Raw genomic sequence first — 19,263 nt, 5'->3', positions numbered from 1 at the left:
CAGCTCTGTTCAATGCTGCATTTCAGCCTATGGAATAGATGCTGGCATATAGGTGATTCTCAATAAATAGTTATTGACTGAAAGAATAAGTGAATGAGCACCCAGTAGGTGCCTGGCAGTCAGCTGGGAGGTAGGGCTATGAGGATGGGGAGACACGCCGCTGCCCTCCATGAACGCACAGTTAACTTGGAGTAAATGACCTTGACTCTTCACTGGGTAGACTGAAGATGCCTTATGTCTAGTCTGTTATCCCTTCAACTTGTAATTCTTCTCTTCTGTCCTGCACACGTCCTACCTCCGTGCCACACCAGGGCACCCTTGCCATTACGGTCCTTATTTGAGTAGAAAAGTGCTTTATTTTATTTTGTTTGTGTTCCATTCTTAGAGGGACTCACTCCTAGAAATTAAAGTTAGAAGTTTTGAATTTATGTCTGTCCGGGATTGCTAGAAATGAGATGGGAGTAGGGGTGGGGCCCAGGAGGCTGGTGTCTGCCCACTGTTATAGTCACTCATAGGTGTGTGATAATTGGGAAGATCAGGTTAAGAATTTCTCTTTTCACTAAATGAGATCATATGTTTATGTTTTTACACTTATGTTCATGGGAAACACAATCTATTGTTCTGACTGAATTGATAATAATAGAACAGGTTTAAACTTTCTTAATTACAGGTTGCTAATAGCTACGTGCTTTTGGGCAAGCTTCTTAAGCTCACCGAACCTCTGTTTCCTCATGTCGTGTGGGGATATAAGTACACCTACTCTCTGGGAGTAGGTAAATGCTGGGAGCATTAAATGAAGTGACATGTGTTATCAGACACCTCCATGTCCCACTTCAGACCCCCCACCCCCACCCCAGTTCACCTTGTTCCCTTCTCACCTTGTGCTCAGTCCTGTGCAGGTGCTGCAGCTGGAAGGGACTCAGCCTCATGCAAGACGTCCCTTGACAGCGCCTCCCCGACACTGGCACCCAGGGCATTCGCTGCCTGCCTTGGATTTTTCCTCTTGAGGCTGAGAAGGGGGAGCCCTGGGACACTGCTCAGGGTCCCCGCACGCTCAGCCCAGAAACGTAGGGGAAGAAGTAGCTCTGTGGCCGTCCTTGACAACTGAAAGATGAGGACTAGGATAAAATCTCTCTCTCCTTCTTCTGGAGAGGCAGTCTAAGATGCAATTACAAAACTTTTGGGAGGATGATGCAGTAACGATTAAGCAGTCAGTTTCACAGAGAGGGGACCAGCCCGGTAATACATTTTCTGAATGGCTTTACCTCCTTTACAACCTCCTTGCCTCTGTCCCTCGCTGTTGCTCCCTGGGGTTGCACTGCTTAATAGAACAGCAGCCCACGAACTTCTGTGTCAGGCTTTGCTTTCTGAAGGCAATCTAAGACTGGATGTAAAGCCAGATAAAATAAGTGCCAAATGTTCGTTGGGATTATTATAAGCTAAGTCTAATATATCAGTGATCGCTGATGTCAACAAAAATAGGTACAGGGACAGTTTTGTTTAACCAGATCATTTTGGTTTTCCAAACTCTATGATCATTGCACCAAATTTTTCTTCTGTTGAATATACTTTCAGTGTAAAAGACACATACCCTTTCTCTATATGGAAATGAATTTCTTTTTTACTGTTATACATTCAGTTGATAGTGCACTGCTCATTCTCATCACTTTCTTTGTTTTATAAGAGTCGCCAGTTATTTTACAGGCATGTATTTGGAGTTTTCTAACAATGCTCTTTAATGACAAGGATCATATAATTTCCTTTTTTTTTTTTATTCCACAAACTGCCTAGAGTTGTACCTACCATAGCTGATCAGAGTAATTCATTTTTATGAAGGTCTGATGAGGACCTTTTTGTTTTTCTAAATGAATAAACTGACTCATGTTTTGGTATTTCCCTTACTCATAGGAGGCATAATTCACCGTGTCCCAATGCCGAGCAAATATAAGCTGTTTGGGGGCGGAGAGCGATTGTTCTTGAACCGTCACGTGCACGACGACTTGGTGCCGCAGCGTGCTCGGAGCTGTGTTGTCAGTGATTGTAAAGGAATAAAGCCTGCCAGCGCAGGCATCAGAGAAGCTGCCAAAGCTGAAAAGTACCTGGCTAGGTTTTAAAGGACAGGAATACAATACTCTTACTAAGACAGACTTTATAGAGTCCGATTCACAGCCAAGGAAAACAGCTTTTGGAGCTTTTGGGTGTCCATAAACAGCTAGATGAATGTAAGGAAGCCAAACCCAGGGATGAGTAGGGTATTTAAACGCTCAACTCGCTCAGCTGCCACCGTGTCCTCCCTGCACTGCGATGCGCCGGCTGGCACAGAGAGGAGCAAGGAACGCCCTACGTGTTTGTGATTTATGGAAAATCTACACACCGGGTGCAGAGAGAGGGATGCTAATGAATGCCCGGCCAGTTGTTGTGCTGTAAATTATGAAAAAAAAAAAAATTTGGTTTGCTTTTTCAGTGTGATCATAAAACATGATGCTCGAGAAAGAGGGAGGACCATCCAGTAGTGACCCTCAGATAATGCCTTGTGGTCACTCCAGTCCCAGGCGACAAATGCCCGTTGATAAGCCGGTTCAGGCGTTTTCTTAGCTGAGACACTTCATAAACCTTGCCAAGACAAAAGGGCACGTGGCAGTAAGTTGTAAAGTGATAAAAAGCAGACGTGGGTGGAAAATATTTTATCAAGAAAGATAAAATGAAGAAATTCTATGAATATGATAACAGTACCACAAAGAATATTTTATAGAAAAAAAAGTTGTAATGTTGCCAACTACAAAGGCAAAATGAATGAAGAGCAAATGGGTTGTATTTCAAACACATACCATTACACTGAGCAACAGTTCCATTTTACTACCCGAGTCACATTTTTTGACTGATGCAATAAAATTTGCAAAATACAAAGAGAAACATAGGATTTATATCTTTTTTTTTAACTTCAAATTTTTAAATGGATTTTACAGTTAACCATGCCATAAAGAAGTTTTTGAAATGTTCTGAATCATGTTCTAGTTCTGAAGAAACATCACACTGTTTACAACCAGCACAGAAATATGGACTTTCCTATGGTTGTTAGACTATTAGGTAATCCTAGCACGCTTTTAATGGAGAGATTTTATGCTTTAATACTTCAATAATTATTATATTTAAATGGTTCATAGTGATTAGAATAGTCTAGTAGGGCTTCATGGATCATAAATTAGGATTTTTTTTTATGATTCATAGATTTTCTTCTATATATAATGAGCTAGTTCTACTTTTAATCATTTTATTTGATTCGACTTCTGTTTGTAGAAACCCTAAGTTGGAGATAAGATTCATGAAATATGAGACAAAAATGATTTTCCCTAAATCTTTTTTTGTCTCCTTCTGTTTGTTTTAGGCTGTTTAGTTTCAAGAATTTGGCAAAAAAGAACTTGATTTGGTTTCAGAAATATGATTTTTTTAAAAGCAGTCATTAACTTAAAGCCAGTACAGCAATCCTACTACCATAGGTAAATCACCTCAACTCAGAAAATCATTGTATTTCCCCAGCTATTTGAATACTTACTTTGTTTTATTGAATATAACTATCTGTTAACAGAGGGAAATTTTTACCATCTCCCACCCCCACCCCTTCATTCCATGGAGGGTTAAATGGTAGAGAGATTAAAAAATTAATATTAAAAAAACCCAGAATTCTAAAATGTCTTTGGAAGTGTTTTAGGACTCCAAAATTTGGTCTTTGCTTTGGGAAGGATAATATTGTTCCCAGCATTATTAACCAGCCATTATTCTGTAAAAGAGTGTTATAGCAGAGTAGGCCCTGAAAGTTTCTTGAGACACTTAGAATTCCAGACAATTCTTTAAGAGCTTTTTGGGGACAGCCCAGGATATCAACTCAGCATGTCTATGTGTGGATTTATTTTGGTGTGTAGCTATTCTAAAAGAAAAGCCATGGTTAATGGGTCCATGATAATGTACATTCTTAAGACATTTTACTTTCTTTTTTAAAAAATTGATTGAAGTATAGTCAGTTTACAATGTTGTGTCAATGTCTGGTCTGCAGCATAATGCTTCAGTCATGCATATACATACATATATTTGTTTTCATATTCCTTTTCATTACTAGAAGTTTTACTTTCAACTGAACATCTTTAAAATTTTGTCTTTCAAATGAACTAAGTGAAATAATAAGATTTTTCAATTCATATACAATTAAAAAAATTTATGGGTGTGGGGAGACCAAAGGTCTATGCTGATTTATGGAATTGACTGAGGTCTTAGGAGGGCTGTTCTGCTTTTATTAGACTTGGGAAGATGCTGGTGTTCTCTCCTGACATAGAGCAAAAAATCTAAACTCTGCAGGCAGTGACATTTCATATAATGCATTAGATGGAAGTTTAAGAATTCTTGGAAATTTCTGAAGTTCAGTGCATAGTATACTTGGTGCTGAAAGCAGTTTGCATTCTAGTGTATTTAATCATTTCTTTCCCAGACTCTCTCAGTCCCCGTATTGCTCTCTGTTTCTTTCAGCACCATCAGCTCTCTTGTTCTCTGGCGGAGCCAGGAATCCACGGCCGCCCCGGCCTCTGCTATCGTCAGGAATCTGCAGGTACGAGAGGCTGCTCCAGCTGTGTGACCTCAGGCATCGTCACAGCCTGTCTGGACCTTAGTTTCCTCATCTGAGTGGTAAGTGAGCTAAATTGGAACTATTTCCAAGAAAGAGGATTTCCAAAACCCATAGCTGTCTCTTAAACAGGAAGATAAATACAAAAGCCGACTTGGTTATCCCTCCAGGGCCGCCTATGCCAGAGATTAGTCTTGTTAAGAATGAAATCTTGATAATGCTCCAGCTGTGTTTAGAGCAAAGAAATAAATGTCGAAAAGGTCCTTTTGAAGTTTTTGCTTTCTTTTTTCCTCAGCTTTAGAATCAAGAAATTTGTGAAGGATGCTTCAAATCATATTTGAAGCTGGGATGAAAGATTCACTCTGCTTTTTATTAGTGCTTTTTATTAGTACTGGTTTTTTGGGGTTTTTTTTTTTTGATGGTCTTTCCTCAGTGGTACCTGGTTACTAGGGTTCTGTTTTTGTTGTGTTTTCTGGAATGACCACCTTCCCAATGCTTACAAATTCTTGCTTGGAGCCCTTTTCCCTTCTGAAGGTTCTTCACACTACAAAGATGACTGGGATTATCATCTTTCTATGACTCCACCTCTCTACTACATTGTCTTTTGCCAATCATTTGACAATTAATCATCTTCTACCTTATGACTGTTACCACATTTGAAAATTATCTTTGTCAATGCGTTTGTTCCCCGACCAAAATAGAAGTTCTTTGAAAGAGTGTCAGGTAGTGGTTATGACCTCAGCTTCTGGAGTTAAAATTCCAGAATTCAAATCCTCTCTCACCTCTCTTCTTGTATGACCTCAGGTGTAATCCCATCCACCTCCCAACCCTCACTTTCTCATCTCTAAAATGGGGATAATAGTAGAATCTACCTCTGTTCTGAGGAATTTGGTGACAACTGATGGACAGTACCTAGCAAGAGGCTTGGTGCACAAGAAAGGCTCAGTCATCAGTGTTCTTTGAAGGAGGGTTGGATCTTAGTAGTTCTTTGTGAATCTGTCGTACCTCCCACAGTGCCTCGCACCTTTGGGTGCTCTGTTCATATTTGTTGGCTGTTTGTTGATGTCTTTTCAGATGATGGGTTTTTTTTTTTTTTTTTTAATGTAACTTCACTTCTCAAGACATTCTAGTTTGGCTAACGTCAGGGATCAGGAGGGTAATACAAAGAAGAGAGCTTGAATTACATTAGAAGTAGGAATAAATATAGACTGAGCCTCCACCAGGGATGTCAGTGGAACACCTGCCCCTCAAATTCCTTCAAACTAGAAGAGGCAATGAGAGATACACGGTCTCCTCTGAAAGGATCTTCAGTCTCTCTGCCCCAGGATCTCTGTCTTCTCTGTCTCCCCATGTAAGTGTGAGGACCTAATCATTCACCAATTGTTGAGGTTTGTGACCACCTTTTGAAATTACTCTTCTTGTCATGCATGATGTTGACCTGGCCATTCCTAAGGCTGGTAACATTGTCCAGGTCATTTCCCTACATCTTGGTTCTCATCACTTTAGGGTGAGTTTTCTCCCATGTTTGGGACACGGTCTTAGCTTTGTGCCAGTTAGAATAGGCTAGGATGTATGGAAGTAACAGACAATGCCAAAATGTCAGAGCATACAGCAAAAGAAAGCACTTCTCATTTCCACTCCCTCCCCCAAGACTCCAGCTTAGAACATTGACCAGAACCATGAAAGGGGGGAAGAAAGAGAAACTTGGTGCCACACACACACACGTGCTGTTAAAGCTGTTACCCAGATGTGACACCATATTGCTTCTGTTCACATTTCCTTGGCCAAGGTGAATCAGGTGGCCAAATTTGACTTCAACATGGTGGGGCCATATAATCCTCCTGCTGGGAGAGAAATTAGGTGTTGGTGAAGAGTGATGCATTCTACAACAGAGGCTAAACAATGGTCATTTTTAAAAATTCCTTTTTATTATTTATTAAAAACAAACAAACAAAAAACTAGCCACCAGCTCCCATCTGCATTCTTTCTGGGAGGCTTAGGAAGACTTTTATACAAGAACAGCCCTCAGTTCCTCGCTTTCGGCCTCTAACTTGACCTATGCTAGTTCCCACGGTCACTGTGCAGAATAGACGCTTTTGCGGACTTTTGCCACAAACACACTTTTGATTTCAGGGGGTGTGTACAACTATACTCTGTTTCCCTTTTAATTAACAATAACAACAATGTTCATAGTGAACACTTGTTATCTGCCATGCACTGTTCTAAGTGCTTTATATAAACTCACACATTTGATCTTCACAACAATCCTATGAGGGTAGGTGTGATTACTGTCACCATTTTACAGATGGGGCAATTGAGTCACAGTGAGGTTAAGTCAGTCGCACAAGTTTCTTCAGCTAGAAGATAATAGCACTGACACTTGAGCCCCGTGGAGTCTGGGTGGAGAGCGTGCACACTTAGCCATTTTGCTGCATTGTCTCAAACAGAATGGGACAAGTGAAATGTTTAGCACAGCAGCTGGGATGCATTAAATTCCCAACACACGAGCCCTGCTGCTACTGATGCTCAAGTTGGCTAGCTTAACCTTTTCTTTCTGCAAAAGATTGGGATGTATTTTTCATATCATAACTCTTCAGTCTTCGCAGAATTACTGTGAGGTAGGCGTGAGTCAGGCAACGCCACTGCCATTTAATGGGAGATGGCCACAAAACAGTGATGGTCCACTCACGCCGGTGTGTTCTCTTTTCTGCTATTGATCCGCTGACATTGTGCCACAACCAAAATGCAATGGGGACTTTACCCAGAAAGGATGAAGTTCAATACGTGCGGGCTTATCGCACTGTGCTACCTCTCCAGCTCTTCAGGAACACAAAGCTAATTTGTAGGTGATATTATATTTTCATCTCATGCTTTATATGCAACCTCTATCCATGTTAATGGGAATTTTTTGTGCTTACTCTAGGGAAAATTGATTCCAATTATTGAGTATAATTTATTCCAACCCCTTGATGGAATAATTTATACTCCTGAGATACTCTTGAAATGTGTAGCCAATAGGGAACTCTATTTATATGTAAGTTTTTACACATCTTTCAATTAAATAAGAAATCCAAGTGCAAAACCCATCACTCAAGGAAAGCATATGAGTTTGTAACACTCCCGAGAGGTTTTTTGGTCCATAAACCAATAAATGGATTACACTTACAGGGCAAAATTCTCTTCTCAGGGCCCATGTGGCGCTCCTATTGACTTACCTAGGAGGCGGCTCACAGGGGAAGCGAGGTGTTTTAGGCTGCAGAGAGAGGAACGGTCATTTCTTCATATAATCGATTTTAGGGCTCCACTATTGATTGTTCTAAAGAATGTATTTGTTAGGATACAAACTATTACATGTATAAATACACATTTACTTGATTATAAATCCTACAGACATAAGGCCTTTTAACAAGGAAACGGGAGTGCGCTTTTCTAACATAAAGGACAGAGATTTGCATGTTTTGTGCATATAAATGAGATGATAGGACAAGGTCACTATGTGGATTTTATTGTTGTAGTTAGACTAGTCCACCTTTAATGCGAGGTAAGAGGCATTTCACCTCATCATTTCTGGCATTTCATGAAAAATGAAAGTTTCTTGTACTAAACATTGCAGTTTATATATATATGTATAATCTAAATTGTATTGTTTACAATAAAAAACGGTGCTAATATAGATTCCAGTTAATTTAACATAATTGTTTTCAAGGTGGCTACCCTGCAGTGAAGTGGCTTATAAACCCATTATCTCTATATTTTGTCAAAAAAATTCTACTGTAATATTTGTTTGGGGAGAAAAGAAAAACACCCATTTGAATGAGTCACTGTTTTACAGAGGGATTTAGAAATCATGGGGCTCACTGATCCTCAGAGTAACCAAGTGTGTTTATAGAGAGTTTTGAACCCTACAAAGTAATTTACAGATGTGTGGAATTGCTGTTGAAGGACAATTTGTGTTTGTGACCCAAATATTTCTTAGAAGTCTTGGAGACCCAACATCAAGAGAGGTCAATCCTCAGCTCATAGTTTGTGAGTTAAAACTATGGTTCCTAATTTAAGACTTTGCCAAGACAAATAACATTTGTGATACTCAAAGAATACTTTCAAATTTTGTAGGAACTTCTATTTTCTGGTGTAGAAGTATTTCCCAGATCTTTGGGGGACAGAAAATCTCATCTCCTGAATGATGAATATTTAGATAAGCATATATGACACTTATTTATCTGTCCATGTGGATATTTAATATACTAGTAACAGTGATTCTGTGTGCTGTGGAACAATGAAAAAACTGTTTCTTGAATACGAAAGATTTGACATATGAAGCCAAATAAGATCTTCCAGCTCCCCCTACTCTTTTTTTTGCCACGTGCTGAAGTCAGCAAGGGCTGTGAATGGCTGTTGTTAATAGAATGTTCAGATTATTTGTTTGGACATCATAGTTTCATCAGCTGACTTTATCCCTTCTCAGCTAGTCCTTCTTGCAAAACACTCGGTGAATTTTTTTTCTCATCTGCTCTTTTAATATAAAAAAAAGTTATTTCAGCATTTGCTAAAGACCTTCTGAAACTCAGGGCATAATTCCCAGTGGCAGTCTATGGAGAGGTGAACACGTACACAAACACTCATGGACACACACCCCAGGGGCACGTGGTCCCGTGTGTCATTTCGCTCAAGCCCTAGAAATGTGCCGCACTCCCACTTGTGCTAATGAAGCCTTGGAATTTCTTTTCTGTCCTCAGTCCACTCTGTTGCCTGCTCTCCTGTGGTTCCCATTTGGACTTTTAAATGGAATGTTCAGCTGATGGTTCTGTGACTGTTGACAGAAGCAGAAAAGGAATCCAGTCACCATCTATGAATCCTGGCCTCTCTTTTTCCAACAGTATTTGATTTCTTTTTCTCAGTATCAGGGAAGTACTAGGGCACGCTGACCTGTAAAAATGCTTGCAATGGAGAGAAAGCAACACACACACACACACACACACACACACCCTGATAGGCATCCCTTTGGTCAATTTAACCTAGTTAAATGTCACCAAACTTCTTGTAATGGTACCTAAGAAATCTCACACTTCTCTTCTTCCTTGAAAAACAGACCAGGAAAAAATACCCTTTTAATAATGTGTTTTGGAAGTTAGCCAGTGGCCTATAAAATTGTGAGAAGTGAAGTGCTATGAATTTTATCATGTTATAAAAGGGTATCAGATTTAGGCATGTGTTTAAAAATTAACTTTTAAAGTGATCTTCCTATATGGAGAAGTCAAACAGTAATTTTTTTGTTTCATATTTTTAGATTCAAGGAAATGTTTTTCTTCCACAGCAAAAACTATTTTCCATTTACATTTCTTTAATAGCCAGCACTAAAACATGAGTAGCAGTGTGACAATAAACCTTCATGGCCAGATTCATTCAGTTTCTTTTCTTTTTTTTTAAAATATATTTTTATTGAAGTACAGTCAGTTTACAATGTTGTGTCAATTTCTGGTGTACAGCATTCAGTTTCTTGTTTGAAGGTTACACAAATAGTAAGTGGTAAAATCAGGGCTGGGATCCTGATTTTGTGATCCTCTGTCCTGCATTCTTTCCATCCCAGCTTGAAACCAGCTCAAGTGTGGCTAAAAGTCTAGAAACCATCTCCAGGGGCCTGGCATCAATGATTTTATTTTTTAGTAATGAGATTTAACCGATATAAGCCAATGACTGTACAAAAGAAGGGCTGAGATAACTAGTTCAGTTATCAAAGTACAAAGAAACGATACCCCAAGAAAAAAGGCAGTGTTGAATAATCTTTCACTGAAGGAGGCAGAAGCTGTCTGGGTATCGGTCTTGAACTCAGGTAGGTTTTCTTTCAAGTCCTGGTTTGCTACTTAAATTTTTGGACAGCTGAGTAAATTAGGTAATGTCGGCTAAATTTCAATTTCTTCATCTGTAAAGTAGAAATAATGACAGTATTTCCCCCACGAGTGGTGGGGAGGATTATATGAGATGATGCTTAGAGTTGTTGCTGGCCATAGTAAACACTTAATATATGTTTCTGTTGATATTTTTTAAAAGTTATATTGTGGTTATGATTATATCAGTATGCAATTACATTGAAGCAGAAAACAGATACATACTTGAAATCTATCACATTATATAAGAATTTGCATGCTAGAATATATGTAGTAATAGTTGAGAATGATCATTTTATTTTAATTTAAACAAACATTTATATGGCATTCGCTGTGTGCCAGGCACTACTGTAACCACTTTGCAAATATTAACTTACTCATTTTCACAATACCTCTGTGAAGAAGGTGCCATTATCCTCTGTATTTCAAGATGGGTAAACTGAGGAAAGTGGAGACTGGTAAGAGAAGGAGTCAGAATTCAAAACTTGGTGATCTGGTTTGAATGTCTGTCTGCCTAACCACCACCCACCCTGCCTCACGTGGAAGGCTCAGCCCGCAGTGCGGCACTGTCATCCTTATTTGTGGGCACATGACATTCATTCCACAACAAGAGGAACTTGGATTTAAAAGCCAATGTAGAAATAGAACCCTAATTACATAAATATCTTTGAAGCACTCGTGTAAACAATCTACTATTTCAAAAGAAAAATAGCACAGTTGAAAAACTGTTTCTATTGAGACAGTATAAAATAAATCATTAGGAGGAGATTAGATGTAGTATGTATACGAGAGTAGTATATATTCTCTGTGTATAAATATTTACAAACTTCTTCTGTTTCTTGGCTCCACTCTTGTGTATATGTGTATTTGTAACATCACATGCAAATGTGAGAGGATTTAACATCTGGCTAAAATAGCTTTTGGATGCTTTTACCTTTGGTTTCTCGTACGATTTCAATAAATGACTAATTATCATATGTAGTTACTATGGCAATGTGAAAATGTAGAATAGTCTACATACAGTAAGCTAAATTGTGGGCAAGTATGATTTATACAGAAATACATATTGTTTGTAGGGCTCCTTCCATTTAACTGTGACATCTCAGTTGCATTCTATTAAATGTTGCTCATCTTTGCTTAGAAATAAAGTATGTTATTGAGAATGATAATAAATTCATATTAGTGAAGTAATTCAGTTAGAAGCCCTTTCGTGTCGTTAAAATGATCAGTTTGAAGCTCCCAGAGTAGAAACCTGTCTCTGTATAAATTAGTAGTTTGTTACTTTCTGTTATAATTTGGACTAAGTAGACACAGCTTAGTTTAAAAAAAAATGAAGTCTTTGTTATGGAATGAAGTATTGAAGAATATCACTGAAAATGTTCTCACTGAGCATAGCTAGCAACGCACTCTCAGGCAGATACGACCGGCCGTTGTGCACGTAACTTGTTCCCTTATTCGTTTGCTGCTGGTAATGAGTAACTCACAGTTCTAGTTAAGAGCCCAACTTTATTGCAGATGATCCAGTAGCTGCTTCCAAATGTCAATAGCTAGGTTGTAAGAAATAGAAAAAAGTGCCCATGTCCTCTGAATGAAGACCAATAGTAAGCGTTGTTCACATTTCCAAGTATTTATCACTGCTTACTATCATTTTTCCCTCACAGCAAATGAATCATTTTAAATAGAAGCAAACTGATCCTCTTATTAGCAAGTCTAAATCAGTAGAGCAACATCTATTTTCAGAAGCTCTGTAGCTATAAAGGGATCTTTACAGTTTGTAGTGCTGTGCCCTGTCCCAAAATGACAGCATTCTGATACAAATAGATTTTTCGGGCCCTGGTGCCAGCGTCTCTATTGTGGAACCTTTGGTTGGGAAAGCCGACAGCTGGGAGGAGTTCAGTGTTTTGAAGGTTATGATCACAGCGGTTTCATAAGTGCTTTATTTCAGTTCTGTTCTGGCTGCAGAAGGGACAGGTGCGGTCTGGTTCTGATTTCACTGGTCTTAATTTCTTATCTGACCTGGTAGTCAATCAAGGGCATGGGAGAAAGAGAACGAGAGGAGAGGGAGAGAGAGAGAGAGGAGAGATGCCGGGGGTTGGGGGGAGAAGGGAGCTGGGGGCTATGAGCTGCAGGGGGAGGGGTGCTTGCGTCTGTGCAGGACAGCGTGTGTGTGTGTGTGTGTGTGTGTGTGTGTGTGTGTGTGTGTGTAGTGCTAAGCATCTGACTTTTCTCATGGAGGAACTGGCAGCTCTGCCTGTCATTCCGCACTTCTGTGTGTACGAATGCTGCCCTGTGCAAAATGGATTTCTGAGTGTTAACCATCATGTTCTTCTTTTTCCAAAGGGTCTTCTGTAGGATTTCATTTGCAGAGCACAGAGGGCAATATCTAGGGTAATTCCAGGGCTTAGTGGCTGTGATCTTTTGTCAACTCTCCTTGTGAGAGAAATTAAACTCAGTCTGAGCACCCACGATCACAGCGAGCGCGTCGCCATCCCCGGCCAATGGGTGGGGAATCACAGACCCGACAAGTATTTATGAGAGGGAAAAATGAGATGTCATAATGCAACAAGAATATATTCATTAAACCTTTCAATTTCGCAGAAACAGAGAACTCCCACTTCAGTAAAAGGCTTTGAGCAGATTGATCAAGTCTGATATTCTTACTTTTATGAGATTTGACTCTCTATGCTAAAATGAGATATATTTAAAAGAAGGCCAGCCTTGCCAAAGGAGGAAAACTACTAACATGGTGGAGTTAATGTAACACTAGCCACTATTCTTTTGATGGAATACTGGATAATGCCCACAATATGCATTGAAAAAAATCTGAGCACCAAAATGAGGATGGAAATAAATTATCCCTTTGAATGCATGGAAAGAACATGCAGACCTGTTTCAGGCTTTCTGAAACAGTAGCCCCGACAGTTTGATAGCCTCTTATAATTGCCAAGCAATTTCATTTCTTTCAATACAATCAAACAATGACAACTTGTACTTAAGGTATTTGCCAGAATACAGCTTTCATAATTGTGGTATCTACAGACTGATGTTCTGCAGGATGTCCCGAGCGTGGCCCGAGCAGCGTTTGCTGGCACACAAGCACACTGGGCGACGCCTGCCCTGTACCCTGTTTTTGGTCTCTGAGACCCACATAGGTGTGTTAAGATAGGGATAGCTGTACCCGGAGCGAGTATTCCATAAATATTTTTAGGTTCTTTGTGTTGAGTTCAGAATTTCCTAGATCTACGAGTCTCAGATCAGACAAATCTGAAAAATGGAGAATGTTTTCAGTTGGTGGGAAAACTGGGACTTCCCTCAGTTTGAATGTCTTAGAATCTAGCCAATATTTGGACATCCTCCAAGTGGAGAGCGCACTGGAGCTACTTTCCACACCAGCATGTTTTACTCTTGACCTTGGAGATAAACAGGCTCTGAAACCAATCTCGAGCCTTAGGTTATAACTGTGATTGTGATCCGATTGGTATTCGTGTCGAGATGCTGTGTGTTCTACAAGAAGGCTGTGCATATTTTTGGGGAAGTACAGGTCATTGGTAGGCTTGGGGGAAGGAGATAAATTTGTGACCTTTAGTCTAGATTCAGATCAAAGAGCAAAACTGCAATGGGCAAAATTCAGTATTAATTCAATACTCTGAATCATCCCCAAATATCTACTAACGTTTGGTGATTAGAACTATTATAATATGTTGAGCTCTGAGAGTACATCATATGATGAAAATACCTATAATTAATTTTTATATTTTAGAGTTTAAAAATGTTAATTATTATACCTCCAAATCTTGTTCTAGATGAGTTAAATATGGTCTTTTTTTTTTGTAGCCTTGAAAGATAAAGAGAAGCAGCACAGAGACAACTCTATGAAATCTGGGGCTGTTTGCCGCCAGGATACTTAACATAAATCAAAAAGTCGTTACCTCACATTAACAGTTGTAAGTCTACGGCAGGGAGAGTGAAAGAATAAAACATACTTGAGCCTAAAAATTAATTTAGAAAAATGTGTGCCACATATGCATTTCTTGTTTGTAAACCGCATGCCTCTGTCAGCGCAGTCAGCCCAGCATAGAGCAGACCCTCTGGCCCAGAGGCAGAGGCTGTGTGAGCCTCCTGCAACAAAGTGGCTACTTCCATCTCCAGCAGCACTGAATGGAAGCATTAAAGAGATACCTCCTCCAGAAAAGTTGTCTGATGTACAAGGAAAGCTTTTATTTTTAATTGTTGAATATCTACTATCAGCCAAATCTTCGGTCACATTTCAATTTCATTTTTTGGTTAGTATTATTGATGATGGTTTACATGTCTGTCTTCCCTTCTAGACTAAAATCTTCCCTTTTGTACCCCAAAAGCCCAAGATCACATATTCAATTTTATATTCCATGTCTAATTTATCCATTCCCACTTCCTCTGCCATTACCACCTATGTGACCTTAGACAAACTATTTACATCTCTGGGCCTCAGTACCTTCTCTGTAAAATAGAAACGAAAATGATACCTACAGAGCAGAGGTTTTATGAGAAACAAATTAGTTAACATTAGCTTCATATTTTGTTAGCACTTAATAAATATCAGTTATTATTACATTAATATTCATGCCTTCATAATCAACTTGCACAGTGCCTGGCACCAAACTGCCACCTGTTACCTATTTTGTGTGTTTAAATGACATTAAAAAAAGTGTGAATCACAGAAATAATTACTAAAAAGTCATTTTTCCATAATATGAAAAGATAATTTTGTAGCTGAATTGCTAACTTGCTGCAAAATTATAGGCAACTCACTTTTTCTTCTACTGCTTAAGTTTCCTGCCGACTGGAAATAGCAAAGTATCATTTCTCTCTCTTCTTTAAAGTGCTATAAACTCTTGCAGTTATAAAATGTTGAGTGACAGTATTATCTGATTTTATCCTAGCAAAAGCTTGTAAGATCTGAGTGTAATAAAGTCTATTTATATTGTTATAGTTCATAAATATGATTGATTTATTCCCCCTACTCTCCTACATCAAACTAGCACATGATGTAAGTGCATTCTGGCACTTGCTGTTATTAAAAACAAAGCATAACCCTTTTCCCTTTTTTTTTCAACCAAAGTAGTTCAAGTTATGAGAAAGGTGTATTTAGGCAAGTAAGCTGCCTGCCTGCAAAGGTATACTTAGCAAGAAGAAAGAAGGAGGTAGATTGTTTACCTTGAGCACTTTGTGGTTGTTCTGCTGGCTGCTCATGCCATGTGTCCCCTTCTCTGGCCAGATGCAGCATCTGTCTCACTTAATTAGCAGGACAGCCTGTTGCATGTGGGGTTTGGAAGAATGAAAGATTTCTCAAGGGCTCTCTGCTTATGGTATTTTGGAATGCTGTTATTTGTGGATGGATCTAATAACTTGTAATTCTCTTTTGTGTTCTCTGGCATGGTTTTGGTGCTGACAAAGAACTCCATAGAATGTCTGAATACCAGGGGACAACTCGACTCTGATAACATGATAGGAGATGAAGAAGATCAAGGGACAGAGATCAGGTCCCTGCTTCCCTGAATTAACTGTACATTCCAAACAAGAAAGTTGTGTGACCCTTTTTATTTCAAAAGTTTCTTGTCTTATATTCGAATCTTGAATCTTCTCATCATGTTAGTGGCTCTCTTCGCTGAGTATTTTCTGTTTGGTATTTATTTTCTTCTTCCAGGTTATTAGGAATCTATTAGAAGTCATATTGCCACTTTATCCGCCATCCTTTTGTCTGATGAAGTTTGGGAAGCATGCTGACCTCCGAAAAATTTGATGCCATAAAGAAAAGAGAAGAAAAATTTAAAAATTAAAAGTGACTTAAAAAATTATCCATACATGTATTATTTTGAAGCAAATCCCAGATACCATTTAATTTTATTGGTAAATAATTTACCAATTACCCCTAAAATATGAATGTATTATTACCTAACTACAATATCATGATCATACCTAAAATATTAGCAATAATTCTTAATATCATTAAATAGACATTGTTTACATTTTCAATTGTGTCATAAAAAGTCATAATTTTTATATAGCGTGTTTTCTGAATTGGGATCAAAAACCGTCCATGTATCACTAATTGGTTAGTATGTCCTCTGAGAGGGTTTTCATCATAGGCTTTCTCTTCCATCTCTTTCTCTTTTTCCTGCTTGTAATATATTTGTTTACGAAACTGTGTATTTTTCCTGTAGAGTCTGAACTTTGCTGATTACATCTCTATAGTTTCTTTTAACTTGTTTTCTTCTTCTATATACTGAAAAAATTGATAGTTGAGTCAGAGTAAAACTTTTCTCTCATCTCACTTGTTTGTATTACATTCTGATTTATAAACATAGTACATCAATGTAGTATCGTTAAGTGCTTTTTTAGATGTTATTAGACTGGTGATTCTCAAACTTTGGCCCCTGGATCAGGGGCCTACACTGGGTTACACTAACCCAGTGTAGGTCCCTAATTCTTCTATCAATTACCCCGGTGAAAAAAGGGCAGGAATCCCAGTAAAGAATTGGTTTTATTTATTTGTCAGCATCCTGTTACATTTGCCAGCACCCTATGTAATTTGAATGCTGTTGTTAACTCTTGCTGCTGCTCCTTTTCACTACGTCATGACCCTACGTAACACGTAACTTCCCATTATCCAGGAGCAAATCCAAGATCCCCACTGTGTACCCCAAGGACCTGCATATACCCTTGTGTCTCACTTCCATCAGCGCTCATGTGTAATAATTTAATCTTTCTGTTTTACTGACCATTTATTGGTTTTTCCCTAAGAATTGCTCCCTATTCTTAAAATGTTTCTATTGCCCAAATTCCTAAGCATTTATATTACACATAGTATCTCACATCCAGATTTTTGAAAAGTTTTCCCAGATGAACCATATAATCTGAAAGTGGAACTCATTCTTGGCTAATCTAATATTTTTCTACAGCTTCATACTAGACCTGCACGAGTGGCAGTGCATGAACTCAGGGACAAGAGGTAGTAGTGTAAAGGTTAAAAGCATGGATGCCAGGATTTAAATCTTCTCCTATTTACTATGTTTGCTTTAATTTCTTTTTCTGTAAATGGGGAAATGAATAGTACCAACCTCACTGTGTTGTGGGATTAAATACTTTACTATGTGTAACATGCTTTGAAGAGAGCCTGGAACATTGTTATCTATCCTTCTCTTAAGATGTTATTTGATCACGTTAATTTTGGTTCATAGGTCTTCATGAGGATTGTCCACTCTAGAACATTCTGGCTGGGTAGAAATTATGCCATTAGACTTCTATTAACATAACATTTAATTCAGTGCCACTTGTAACTAAGTGCTTCTTGAATTTAGTGATATTCAAAATGCAAATCATTGAATTATAATCTTAGAAAAATATAATTCAGAGTAGTTAGTCTTCAGGACCTAAATAAATAAACTACAGATCATGTATCGTAGGAAAAGAAAACCTGGTAGCTAGTATAATGTAATATAATATAATACAATCTGCAGTATAATCCATAATGTAGTGCAATATATAATGTAATATAATATATGATGTAATATAATGTAATATTGTATATATGCTTTTACCAGCCTCTTACTTATGTATTGTGGAAACAGGTAGTTTGCAAAATCGTACCTTCATTCTGAAGTAAGACTACTTTGGGTAACAGGAGGAAATCAGTGACGTGTTCTATCATCACTTGCAAATCGTAACAATTACTTGTGTTGAAAGGTCTCAAAGTCTAACTAGTAGTTAACAAAGAAAGCTTGAAAACTGAGACAAAGTGTTAATGGTCATGCTAAGGTAAATCTAACAGGCATATTGACAGTTACAGTTATTACTTCTGGCAACATGGTATTAGCAGGTCAAATATCGTAATCCACTTCAGTTCTTGGTATTTATTGCACCATGAGAGAAATCAAACCAATTATGAAATGCATGTAATTTATTATATATATATATAAAACATTATTCTCCATATGGCCCTGTTATTGGTCAATATTAAATCACATTGTCAAACATTAATACCAACAGATTAGTCAACACTATCATAATGTACCAAGACTAATTTCTTTTTGGTTTTCAGATCAAATATTTCTTTTTTTTTTAAAAAGGATTTTGTTATTTTCATATTCCAAAAGCTTGCCACTCTTGACTCCCTAAATGCCACTATGTACTTATGTACAGACAGGTGAAGTACTGGCATAGCTGCTGTAGCGAAGGATCTCCTTCATGTCCTGAATGCCCATTTAGGAGGTGAGATTCAGTACCCAGATGACAACCCACAGCATACAGGCAGATTCTGTGATTTTAGTGGCCTCCCAAGGACCTCTTCGATGAAGGGACCTACAGGGCACAGATTTTCTATCTTCCTGGTGGCCCACAGAGGTGTGGGGAGGAAAGGAGTATTTCAAAATATTTGCTTTGGAAATAATTTAAAAGAAAATGAGCCTTTTTGTTTGTTTGTTTTTTTTAGATTAGCTGAGAATCTTTGTAGGAAGATTAAGGCAGATAAAATGGGGTTGAATTATAACATCATAAAGTTGTAAGGAGGACCAATGTGTTAGGATTTGTTAAGGGCTTAGACTAGTGCCTGGTAGTGAGGAAAAGCTCTGTAAGAGTTAGTCGCACAGTTACCAGAGTCTTTTGGCTACTTTTATTATTAGCTGGTTATGATGTTGCTAAGAAAGGGTATTCGGAGGTAGAGTGGGGCTGGTGAATACACTCCCTCCGCCCCTTGTAGACTCTCATTTCTCTTTGTCTTTCCTTCTA

This window comes from Camelus bactrianus, chromosome 2 (genome assembly GCF_048773025.1).
Source record: "Camelus bactrianus isolate YW-2024 breed Bactrian camel chromosome 2, ASM4877302v1, whole genome shotgun sequence".
Classification (NCBI taxonomy): domain Eukaryota; kingdom Metazoa; phylum Chordata; class Mammalia; order Artiodactyla; family Camelidae; genus Camelus; species Camelus bactrianus.
This window is presented reverse-complemented; position numbering follows the sequence as displayed.